The 11,526-nt window shown below is 40.6% G+C and overlaps 1 long non-coding RNA gene and 1 pseudogene across 2 annotated transcripts; one reads left to right on the top strand and one right to left on the bottom strand.

The window, feature by feature from the left end:
- Nucleotides 1-480: 480 nt before the first annotated feature.
- LOC143522242 (uncharacterized) lies at nt 481-5,614 on the bottom strand (annotated as a pseudogene). The gene is made up of 6 exons (XR_013132969.1): nt 5,560-5,614; nt 4,650-4,996; nt 2,220-4,541; nt 1,835-2,055; nt 1,282-1,441; nt 481-691 (listed from the first exon to the last, which is right to left on the bottom strand). The product of XR_013132969.1 is annotated as an uncharacterized LOC143522242 (transcript).
- A 717-nt stretch (nt 5,615-6,331) lies between these two features.
- LOC143521790 (uncharacterized) lies at nt 6,332-9,119 on the top strand. Its single transcript, XR_013132842.1, has 3 exons — nt 6,332-7,098; nt 7,413-7,485; nt 8,873-9,119. It is a non-coding gene; the product is annotated as an uncharacterized LOC143521790 (long non-coding RNA).
- Nucleotides 9,120-11,526: the final 2,407 nt, after the last annotated feature.

The raw sequence follows: 11,526 nt of genomic DNA, 5'->3' as shown, positions 1-11,526 counted from the left end.
CACGCATGCAAATGGCTGAAACGGCTGTTTAATTAACTAATTACTTGAATCAGGTTTGCTGACAGAAGAAACAGCAAGCTATCTTACCTTTCTAGTTCTAGTAAAATATAATATAATGCTTTCCCTACTAGTTTAAATGTATTAATGCAATACTTTACACAATTACATTTTAAAATATGTAGAAAATAATTTCCATAGTAGATTCTAAAATACAAACACAATACTTTAACTAAACTTACTAAAATAAACATTGCTTTCCATAGTATGTTTTAAAATATGAACTATATCAATGTTAAATATTTTTCAACCAAATTGTTAAAATAGAAATGCAATATTTATTTAATTCGTTTTAAAATATTATAAATTCTGAATAAATTTAATCAGTCAATATTTTTTTATTTGTATTATTCATAGTGCTGTCCTTTCACTTCCACAATTTGAAGAAAAATAAATAAACAATAAATAAAACAAATTCTTTTTTTACCTAATTTATTTTTGTAATACACACATACATATCAGTGTAATATTCTGGTATGACTGTGTATAAACACCCCCACAGGACATTCTCACTGCTTGTTGCGTTCTTGCCGTCCACCCCCTCGGTCACAGGACAAATTGAACCATCTGATGGCATGCCGAGTTATTTCAGTGTCTGTTGCTCCTGCAGAAGTTGGACATTTCCGAAAAGAACCTAAACACAAACACAAATTAATGAGAAAGCAGTGCTGGACAACAGAATATTAACCACAGCTAAAACAACAAAAAGAAAAAGGAAGGAGTTAAAAATAAATTGTTGAAAAAAAAGTGAGAGTAGATAGGCCAGCACATATTACTAGACTATTCACTTTTACATGCAATTAATAATTTGGTAACACATTTTAACATTTAACAAGTGATTTGGTTCACCTGTTTTCAACGTGGAATCCCTACAAAACAACATTGTCTATAGATCAAATGGCAAACCCTGGTAAACGATGCACAGAATAATCTGCAACTTGCAGCATTACACTGAACAAAAACTCATGCTCTGACAAACGGTTTAACTATATACAAATACACTATATAATAACCATAATTATATGCCTAAATTTATCCACACACAAAACAATTAAACTGTTTGCAGTCTTTTAGTATTATCTTCTGTTGGTCTCAAACAAACTCTTACTCTGTACCCTTGCAACACTTACTGACATTAAGTACTGAAATATTGACTGAACAGTACATCTTTTGTTTTATTTTTTCTCAAATCCTAAATTAACAAATACTTGTATTAATACTTACGTATGAGTATAGTTTTGCTCCCCATTTTGTGGAATGCTTTTTCCCCACTGACCCCTTTCCAGTTTATTTTCTTTGAAACACTGCAAGAGAAGAGGCGTGCCAGGATATTCCAGGTTACTTTCTTTGTATCTAGTCCCCCAACAGATGACAAAGCAGAAACCTGTGTGTGAGAACAAATACATAAATGCAAAATAAATGAACCACCAACAGCTTGCATCTATATATAATACATCAACATTTTTATACTCTTAAACAGTAATAAGTAGTGTCAAGAGTCACTAAAAAGCCAGAACTAGTAGAAAACACCTACTGAGCCACCTACTGTGGCTACTTTGAAGAACCTAGAGTATAAGACATATTTTCAATTGTTTCACAATTGTTTTTTGTTAATTATATAATTCCACACGTGTTAAATAATCGTTTGGTGTCTTCAGTGTGAATCTACAGTTTTCATAGTCATGAAAATAAAGAAAACTCTTTGAATGAGAAAATGTGTCCAAACTTTTGGTCTGTACTGTACATCAATGCACTGAAAGCTGACATACATACTTACAAGATTGTTTTTTCTTTGTACATTTTCTGGACACTGTATCCACGCTTCAAACTGATCAACCTCATCTATGCTGTCCAACGGAAACTGGAATTCTTCAGGCATTTTACACTGGAGTTGTGGAGTGGACCCTACTCCAGTCATCAGAAATCCAACAGTCACTGACAGCTGTGACACTTGCTGCTTTATGTTTTCAAGCAGAAGCAGGATGTGTAATTCTGCAGCTGAAAGACAATACAAATCCAGAAAAAAGTCTTCACATTAATTTCCACAATGTTTAAATAAAGTTCACCATGCCTTTCAGCTTTAGGGCCCAAAACAAGCTAAAGTTGAATATGGCTGCATGTTAGGCTTGGTGAAGCATGACCAGAGAACACGACTAGTTCACCTGAGCAGGAGATTGGGCCACTATGCTGTCCAACTCTGAATTGTGGCCTGAAAACACATTTCTCTTCTGTTCCCATCCCTCTGGGTCAAGTAAGCAAGGAGGATGAAGAAGCATTTCTGCCATCAAAAAGGTCCTGAGAATTGGCAGCTAAACAAAAAATGCATACAGGAAAAATAACACACAGAAGGCTCACATAACCAAAAAGGCCCTACTCAACAAGCACAATCACCTATCCTCTCCTCATACATATAAACAAAATGAGTTTGCATACTACAAATCCTAATTCAAAAACCTGGTAAATGCAAAAAAGTAGGAAAGTAGCATATAGGGCTGTGTATTGGCAAGAACATGGCAATACAATATTTACCAAATTTTTGATCTGAAACACACATGCAGACACATCCATCAACAGAGTAAACAACACTGCTATCTAGAATCACTGTCTGATACCAATCTATACATGTGAAATCTTTATACTGTGTTTGTGAGAATCGATATAGTAGTAGGTTTCAGAAGTATAATATTCCTGCCACATAAAGTTGTCCGTTGTTATGACCAGTGTTTGACCAGTGACTATGTAGCAAGCTGAAGAGGGGTTTACTTAAGGTGGTTTATAAGATTTTAGCAAGTAAGCACCAGACCTGCTTACTTCATTGATTGGTCCCTGGGGTTTAGCAGCTAAAACCAAACAGATACAAATGCATGCAATTACACAGCAGTAAACATTTTATATAATACATTTTAAATAGGGATGCATTATAAAAAGAATAAAAACAAGTCTTACAAATATCTGTAATAGTTGGTGGGAAAGTTTGAGGTATATGTGGTAGCCTGAAATTAATCTTTCGGACAGATGTAATTCCTTCATTACCAGACATATCACTGTCACTTTCATTTAAGTATCTAAACCAGAAAACACAAGACCTCATTTAAACGTTTTTCTTTATTTTCCTCCTTCATCCTCATCCTCTGATTGCAAACCAGCAGTGTCACTGTCAAGATACTGCTTGATTTTTCTTTTTGCATCAGTTAGATCATCTGGTTTAATTAAATAAATGCACAAACAATCAAGTAAACACACACGAACAAACAAACACACAAAAACACGTCAATGACATTACAGTGGAATAAAAAAATATTATGAATTTGATCAGTTATCCACAAAGTCTGTCCTAAAAGGTGCACATGGACCACAAAGAGAGAACTAACTTACCTTTCTCGCATATAATGCGGGCAGTGAACTTTTACGCTAGCTAGCAGGATAAGCTAGCCTAGGTCTAGCTAGCTTATAGGTTACAATTTTAACCTGTGCTAGCTAATGCTAGCTAGCTAGGCTAGTTAGCTTAGCGTTACGTTTCTCCAAGAGTTATCTATCACAGAACTGTAGCTACCAATCCAGTACATATCTATTTAGTTATTATGTTTGGTTCTGTTTTGGTCCATCTATTGAAACGGAGTGTGCGCTACAACCTGAGCAAAATGCTTCTCATGCGGAAAGTCCATAAATCTAGCAGTGTACTCACCAGGCTGTCGGTTGGTGAATGTCGGTTGGTCAGTCCTCCGTTTGAATTTGAACTCCTGCTGGTCCTGTGCTGCTCTGCGGCTCCGGGCCAGACCCGTCTAACAGCACTAACCCACATGCGCTATCTGACTCTGTCCCGGAGCCGTATAGAGCAGGGGTCGGCAACCTTTGAGACATGCAGTGCCAACTTGAACATCCCTAGTCAATGAGTGTGCCACTATCAACAAACAAAATTGGGGGGAGGGAGGGGGGGGTTGTTGTGTGGCGAGTGTAAATTGTTAGCGGAGGGGAGGTGTAAATGGACACAAATTAAGTATTATATCGCGATCGATCGCCAAGTATAAATGCCTCCGCCGCTCGCGCAGGTTTGCGCGAGGTGTGCGGAGTCGCGCGCTACGGTCACTCGTCCAGCGTGTCGTGTGCAAACGGTGGCACACGTGCGATAGGTTGCCGACCCCTACTCTAGTGTATAGTGGGGAATAAACTCAAGTATGTATGTGAGCATTTGTATGCATTGACATGCAGGCATTTCTCAGCTCACTGATTTGGTAGCACTGAAATTGGTTGTGTGTGTGTGTGTGTGTGTGTGTGTGTGTTGCCACCTTGCCATGCCGTGTGGTAGCACTAGCTTGACTGCGCTGTTCATTCATGGGTCAGATCATGGTCCACTGGTATGTTGCCGGTTCGTAGCGCTCTGTCGTGTTGAACCGTACGTGGCCATCGCATCCTCCCATGACGTAGATACCGCCGTTTAACACAGCAACGCTAAGGCTGCTACGTGGATAATGCATATGCCCAACCTGCAACACACACACACCATAAACAACACATACACAGAAACCTAACAAACACACACAAACACTAAAAACACACACAACAATCTTGCCCACATGTACCCTGTTACTGACCTCATGCCATGTCCTGGCCACAGGGTTAAACTGTCTGACACTGCTGAAGTGATCAAAAAGGTCACGTCCTCCCACAATGCTTGCGCACTCTCTCTATCTCACTGTAACATTAGTCCAACAATCTGCCCTCGTGTCATATGCCTCAATGCTATTGGTGAGACTAGCAACACTCAAATCACCTATCGCCAATAGGATGGTGTAGGGCAGGCGTGGGCGGGACAGAGGGTTTCTGAAGTTAGACGACCGTCCATTAATGTTCAGGTTGAACAGGGATCGGCAACCTATGGTAGAGGTCTGCACTCCTGCGGTAATCCCGTGGGTCCCGTCAGAATATCTTGCGGCGAATCCTGTCAGAATTTAATTGTTATTGGCGGGAGCGGGAGTTTAATTAGTCCAGGCGATGCGGGAGCGGGACCGCATATACATGTAGAAAAATCCCGCAAATTAATAAATAGTCTAGAAAATTATAATAATAACGCAATGATTTCAATGCATAAGGAACAGGACGAAAACAACTAATCATTCAGTAAGTAAGCAATAAACTAATTCAAAATATTGGCTAAGCAACTGATCACGTGAATATGATGTCGTTGTCATTTTGTCATTTTGATACAGAAATGGCAGATAGGCCTACTGTAGACCAGGGGTCGGCAACCTTTGAGACATGGAGTGCCAACTTTAACATGTCTAGTCAATGAATGTGCCACTATCAACAAATAAAATTGGAGCGGGAGAGGGGGTGTAAATGTACACAAATTAAGTATTATATCGCGATCAATCGCCAGGTATAAACGCCTCCGCCGCTCGCGCAGGTTCGCGCGAGGTGTGCGAAGTCGCGCGCTACGGTCACTCGCTAAAGTATAATCCATTAATATAATAATTTATAATTTTTTTGTTGATGCTGGTCCACCGTGTCGCGTGCCAGTGATTATGCCTCGACGTGCCAACAGTGGCACGCGTGCCATAGGTTGCCGACCCCTGCTGTAGACGGTCAACCACTTTCAGCTGTGGGAAATTAAATTAAAACAGGCGAATACACCACAATTAAGCCAACTACAGGAAAGTCTGCTGTATGGAAGTCATATTTCATTGTAATTAATGGAGATGGAAATCGTCTACCATTTGCTTGTTGTGATAGATGTCAGAAAGTGTTGGTGTACGTCACCTGACGGCATGTGTTTGGACTGTGGTAAGAAATGAGACAGCGCGATCCATCGCTATATTGCTGTTTTAATAAATACATCAGAACATTTCAAGTACTAAATATAATTAATTCAATTCATATTAGGATTGCGGGCGGGGGCGACAGAAATGTGTATGTGGCGGGCGGGTGCGGGATTAAAGCGATGTTTTGGCCGGAGCGGGCGTGAGCGGGATTAAAACAGATTTTTTGGCGGGAGCGGGACTAAAACTAGCGGGAGCGGGATTAAAAGAGCAGTCCCGCGCAGACCACCACCCTATGGCACCGAGGTATAATCACTGGCACGCAACAGCAGTCAGCAAAAAATAAAAATAAATTAATATAAATTATTATATTAATGGATTATACTTTCGCGAGTGACCATAGCGCGCGACTCCGCACAACTCGCGCGAACCTGCGCGAGCGGCGGAGGCGTTTATACTTGGCGATCGATCGCGATTTAATACTTAATTTGTGTCCATTTACACCTCCCCTCCGCTAACAATTTACACTCGCCACACAACCCCCCAACAATTTAAACTCGCCGCCATAGTGGCACACTCATTTGACTATACATCTTATAGTTGGCACGCCATGTCTCAAAGGTTGCCGACCCCTGCTATAAAAGATTAGACCTCAATGAAACACTTTGGATATACTGAGTGGAAAATGAAATCTAGCTCATCTTTAATGTTAAAACCTGTTATAACAACATTCGTATGCTTTTAAGTACGAGTTTATATGGATCTATTTCACAAACTAAGTGAGAAACCGCTTACCCGGAGGAACAGAAAGAAATACAAGAGCAACAAGAAAAACACGAAGCCCGTCTATGGCGTCATTTCCGTGCCAAAACTAGGGCGCGCGGGAGAACACATTTCGCGAGCGTAAATATTCACCTCGCGAGCGTAAATAATTGACTCGCGAGCGTAAATATTCAACTCGCGAGCGTAAAAATGACAGTCGCGAGCACAGAACGCCGAATTGCGTGCGCGTTTGTGTTAGTGCGCGCGCTCAAACTGTCTTTTTTCACGCTCGAGTGTTTTTTTCCTTCTCTATTTTACAACGGCGCTCGCGCGACAAGCACATTCTCTTCGGATGTTTTTTGCGCGAGTTTTGATAAGGGGTGTTTTTGGCACTTTGGGGGCGGGCTCATGAGAGTTTCTTTCAGTCAATGCTATTGGCTGATGACGGCTCCTGATTTTGTGAGTGACAGCACAGTACATAAAGTCTTTTCAGAAGATGGCGGAGCACGACGAGCGTGTACTGGTGAGTTAGCTACCTATCCAGGTTTGAAGTAAATTTGGGGTTGATTTAATTTATAAGTATAATTTAATAGACAATCTTAACATTTTGTAATGCGCATGCAGTCACTGATTTATGTAGTACCTATGATAATTTTTACTAAAAGTGGATTTTCGTACTGAAGCGTTACTGTAAGTCGTTTGAAAAAGCGAGCTGGGTTAGTTAGCTATAACATGGAGTTCAGGATACAACCTTAATGTCATGTTGGTAACTAACATTACGGAGATATTTTCGTTAGCTAGCGCTAACAATTTGTTTATTCTTCCAACTTAAACTAGTCGCAATTACAAAATGCAGCGAGGCGCATCATCGGAATGCTGCAGCACGCCTTGGAGTTGCCATCTCAAAATGGTAAAGTAACCCATTACACGTTTCTGTTAGACCTAGTTCCATCTTTGCATAGCTAATTTCCACTTGGCTATTTTACTTTGGCATGGCGTCTGCTATATCCTAGTGATTCAGTTGTACCTACACTTTTGTAATTAATTTAAAACAAGCTCAGGATATAGTTGTCTCCAGTGTCACGTTTTGTAGCTACAACAGTTCATGTAGTGCTACCATTAAAGCTGATCGTTTACACAGTACCACTACTAGGATGACTTATTAGGCTAATAATGTAGATGTAAATTTCTTGTTTATAATTTCTTCTTTGTTTGCAATTGCAATGTTTTCAACTGTGCATTAAGTTAACTAGTTGATTAAAATGTTTTAAACAGCGCCATTTTACTACCTGTTATTACCTATTTATAGGGACTTGGATATTTCCGCATGATAATGATTGAGCCGTGTATACACTAATACGCAAAATAAAACTTTTATTTTAAAGCTCATCCTACTTTTTAAACGCTGATTTGCGCTACATTACGACGTTTCCATAAGGTAAACAAACTAAGAGATACTACAATACTACTTTTTAAACGCTGATTTGCGCTACATTACAACGTTTCCATAAGGTAAACAAACTAAGAGATACGTCTACAAATACTACTTTTTAAACGCTAAATTGCGCTACATTACAACGTTTCCATAAGGTAAACAAACTAAGAGATACGTCTACAAATACTACTTTTTAAACGCTGATTTGCGCTACATTACGACGTTTCCATAAGGTAAACAAACTAAGAGATACGTCTACAAATACGCGATGCCAACGGACACGGTAGGAAAATTCGACAAGGTAGGAAAATTCGACAGACTAGTCTATAAATACTCGCTGCCAGCTGATACGGTAGGAAAATTCGACAAAGTAGGAAAATCCGACAGAACACCGCCATTCACAACCACAGTGAAACTAAACAGTAAACTTGTGGTGGCTTATTCACTTGTTGCCACCTTTGTGAATGGAGTGGTGCATTTGTGTGTGGATCGGATGCAGAAATGCGCGAGGAAAGTCTCAAAACCCAAAATACGCGAGAGGAAATGAACAAAAAAACAACGTGATCCACAAATGCAGATGCACCATTTTATAACTAAATTTTAATTTTGAGACTTAAGCTTTTAAAAAATATGCAAGTAAATATAAATGAAACATATTCAGTTTCACATACAAATTATGATGTATTTATAAAAGTTGAACAGTGTTTGTACACATTTCAGGTTGTGAGACACAAAATGAAATGTATTTATTTGTGAACAGTGAAATGTATTTGTGATATATGTGTAATTTGTGGATTATCATTTACACATTTGTAAGGAGTTTTGAGACTAATTTCTTCCCATAATTTTCCGTTGTGTTTAGGATCACATGACGTACGACCTCACCCAACTCCAAACACACACACAAATGCATGAATGCTGATCAGTACCCTGTGAAATGTAACTGCAAATTTTAATAGAAGAAACCAAGTTCTACTTCAACCTGTCTGGCGTCGTTATTTCCATTTAAACTCCCATTCACCATCTTCACGCTATCAGTAATGCTCTGACCGGCATTCCTTGGTTGTGTTCGATGACAAACAGAACGGTGCAACCTATTTAGATTAATATACAGTCCATCTAGTCCCTATACTTCCCTACAGATATACTGTATGTACAGGAGACCAAGTGGAAGGGGAACAAGGCCAGGAGCACTGGTGGTGGCTTCAAACTCTTCTATCATGGTGTAGACAGGAAGAGAAATGGAGTAGGGGTAATCCTGAAGGATGAGTTTTGTAAGAGTGTAGTGGAGGTAAAGAGAGTAAGTGACAGGGTGATCTGTGTAAAGTTAGAGATTGATGGGGTGATGATGAATGTCATCAGTGCTTATGCTCCTCAAGTAGGTTGTGATGTGGAGGAGAAAGAAGAATTGTGGAGAGAGTTAGATGAAGTTGTTTTGCAGGTTCCTAAAGAAGAGAGAGTGGTTATTGGAGCAGATTTAAATGGACATGTTGGTGGAGGGAACAGTGGTGATGAGGAGGTGTTGGGTAGATATGGTGTTAATGAAAGGAATACGGAAGGACAAATGGTGGTAGATTTTGCTAAAAAGAGCACAGGGTAACATATAAGAGTGGGGGAAGATGCACATAGGTCGACTATATCCTCTGTAGGAGACGAAACCTGAAAGGTTAGTGATTGCAAGGTGTTATCAGGGGAGTGTAGCTAAACAGCATAGGATGGTGATATGTAGGATGGTTTTGGAGGTGAAGAAGAGGAAGAGAGAGAGAGCGGAACCTAAGATCAGGTGGTGGAAGTTAAAGGATGAGGACTGTGGTGTAAAATTCAGGGATGAGGTGAGACAGGTACTGGGTAATGGTGGTGGTGTTCTGGATACCTGGGATGAGACTTCAAATGCAGTGAGGGATGTGGCTAGGAAGGTACTTGGTGTGACCTCAGGACAGAGGAAGATAGACAAGGAGTCGTGGTGGTGGAATGAGGAAGTTCAAGAAAGGTTGAGAGGAAAGCGGTTGGCTAAAAAGAATTGGGATTTTCAGCAAGATGAAGAAAGTAGACAGGTACAAGGAGATGTGTCTTGTCTTGGAAGGTCAGAAGATGCCTGAGGACTGGAGACGAAGCATAATGGTGCTGATTTTCAAGAATAAGGGCGAAGTTCAGAGCTGTAGTAATTACAGGGGAATAAAGTTCATCAGTCACAGCCTGAAAATCTGGGAAAGAGTAGTGGAAGCTAGGCTTAGAAGAGAGGTAGAGATCTGTGAGCAGCAGTATGATTTCATGCCAGCTAAGTGCACCACAGATGCTATGTTTGCTTTGAGAGTGTTAATGGAGAAGTATAGGGAAGGACAGAAGGAGTTACATTGGGTATTTGTTTACGTAGAGAAAGCTTATGATAGAGTACCGCGACAGGAGCTGTGGTATTGCATGAGGAAGTCAGGAGTAGCAGAAAAGTATGTGAGGGTGGTGCAGGATATATGAGAACAGTGTGACAGCAGTGAGATGTGCGGTAGGAATGACAGACAGGGTTAATGTGGGGGTAAGACTACATCAGGGATCAGCCCTGAGTCCCTTCCTGTTCGCAATTGTCATGGACAGACTGACGGACGAGGTTACGCAGGAGTCCCCTTGGACTATGATGTTTGCTGATGACATTGTGATCTGTAGTGAGAGTAGGGAGCAGGTGGAGGTGAGCTTGGAAAGATGGAGATATGTTTTGGAGAGCAGGGGAATGAAAGTGAGCAGGAGTAAAACAGAGTATGTGTGTGAATGAGAGGGCAGATGGTGGACGGGTCCAGATGGAGTTTGATCCGCTGTAGCGAACCGTAAATGGGAATTGCCGAAAGAAGAAGGAGAAGTTGTGGAGGGATTGTTGGGACGACAGAAAAGCCATTTGTACAAGTACTGAACATTAATGACAATCACTGGATTACAGCAAGCAACATTTTCTGTGGGCCAAACGAGGTGTGCATTTATGACAGTTTGAATGCATCAATTAATAAGACCACACATCAAATGCTGTCTTGGATGCTTCATCCAGAAGCACCATATTTCCTCCTCAGGAGACCTGCTGTGCAAATTCAGCAGTCAGGTAGCAACTGTGGACTTTTTGCACTGGCCTTTGCTACAGTTTTATGTGAAGGAGTGAGACCAGACGAGTGCCATTTTGAAGAGGAAAAAACAAAGACTCTACAGAGCAATGATGGAGAAAAGAGCTCCTGGCTTTCCCTTCCTAAAAACACAGCCAAAACCTGAGGGAGAAACAGACAAAGTGGAAGTTTACTGTGTCTGCAGAACCTCCCATAATAAAGAGGTGACGGTCCAGTGCAGCAGATGTACCTCCTGGTACCACCCTGTGTGTTAAAGTAATCAGGGTCGCTCAACTCTGAGTAGGTTGACCCAGACAGAAGCGCGTTCACGTGTAACTATAAAAGGCATTCTTAATGGAACGCAGATAAATAGGATTTATCATGGACTTAAACGCAAAAATCAGCCGAGCATCGTATTTCACACCACTGTAGCTTG

Source organism: Brachyhypopomus gauderio, chromosome 8 (assembly GCF_052324685.1).
Source record: "Brachyhypopomus gauderio isolate BG-103 chromosome 8, BGAUD_0.2, whole genome shotgun sequence".
Taxonomy (NCBI): domain Eukaryota; kingdom Metazoa; phylum Chordata; class Actinopteri; order Gymnotiformes; family Hypopomidae; genus Brachyhypopomus; species Brachyhypopomus gauderio.
Note: the sequence above shows the minus strand (reverse complement) of the source record. Positions and strands in the feature narration are given on the sequence as shown.